This window comes from Rhagoletis pomonella, unplaced genomic scaffold (genome assembly GCF_013731165.1).
Source record: "Rhagoletis pomonella isolate Grant_MI unplaced genomic scaffold, Rhpom_1.0 Rhpom_scaffold_00004, whole genome shotgun sequence".
Lineage (NCBI taxonomy): Eukaryota > Metazoa > Arthropoda > Insecta > Diptera > Tephritidae > Rhagoletis > Rhagoletis pomonella.
Genome location: NW_023458558.1, coordinates 76,730,691 through 76,732,144, shown reverse-complemented (window position 1 = coordinate 76,732,144; position 1,454 = coordinate 76,730,691).

Sequence of the window (1,454 nt, the reverse complement as noted above, 5' to 3'; positions counted from 1 at the left end):
GAATTTTCTGTCGAACAGAATTGTGCTTTCGATGGTGTAGCGAAGTGTTAGAAAATTGTGAAAAAATTTGCATTTGTTTTTTTTACTTTATGGCGGCTAGACACTAATTTTAAAAAATGTTTATTAATTCGAAACACTACACTTAAACCCTCTTAAACATTTTCTACTCCTGGCCAGTTTACCAAGCTCTCATCCTCTGACGAATCGTTGAACCAGAACTCCGTTGTACTCATTTTCACCACGTTTTTATTAGCTTGCTTTCTTTTTTATTTCATTTTAATTTGTACAAATTTACATACATATTTATGTATAAGCACACTATTTAGTTTGCTCGATTTGTAAAGAAAACTTCTCAGCGGTGAAAAATATACTATTGTAAACAACCTACCCGAGCGAAATTCACAATAGTGCTATTCTTCATCGAATAAGCGTCATAATACCAAATGAAAATTCTTTCGATCAGCACTTTCGACCACAGTCGAATGCAACTCATAATAGGGGCCTTACTTTTACATTTCTATGTGAGACTACATTTTCAAGAAATGCTTACATAAACAAGCAATTTTTAAGCAAAAAGAAAACAAAACCGATTTCAATTCCCTTCTAAGAATTTAAGATTATCGTTAATCTATTCATGATCCAATGGTCGGATTTAAACCAAATTAGACCACCTGTCATTTAAAAAATAATTATATTATTTCATTTAAAAAATAATTATAGTAATCGGTTAACGTGGTCGAAAGTTATGCGGTAACATACATAGAAAAAAATAATAGAAAAATATTCCGACGAATTGATAACCTTCTTTTTGTGAAGTCGGTTAAAAACAAATACACCAGCAAGCTTTCATCGTCAAATGATTTCAGGCTAAAATTGTCAAAGCTCCCAATAAACTTAAAGGAATTAATGAAATCATCAGAGCATAAAGTTTGCATTGTGTTTTCGTAGACATTTGAAGAGTAGGGGGGCCGCGAGATTTTTTTAGCACAACAAGGGTGCCGAGGTGAAAAAAGTTTGGGAACCCATGTTCAGATGTATTCAAAAAGTTCCAAAAATTTCATAATAAAACACATTCATTTCTCGATACTAGGAAATGCAAAATTGAATGCCCCACTTTTCTTAGGACATCGCCTTGGGAAACAAATACATTTTCGAATGTGAAAAGGATTGTTTTACTGATTATTTTTTCGATTACTATACATTACATTTTCCCACTGGGCCTAGTCACACCCGTCACCGTGTAATGAGCTTTGTGCTTTATAACAATCAAAATGTAGATTAATAGAAATAAAAAGTTAATTTTTTATTGGTGAGGTAGTCGCTTTGTTTCTGTCATCTCTTCTGTGAACGCCGAAGTTGCAGAAATGGCGTAGAAATTAAATAAATTTTTTAATTTGTCAATGTTATTGTGGCTTATTAACATTTTATTTGTACCACGATTGTTTATTAGGAAA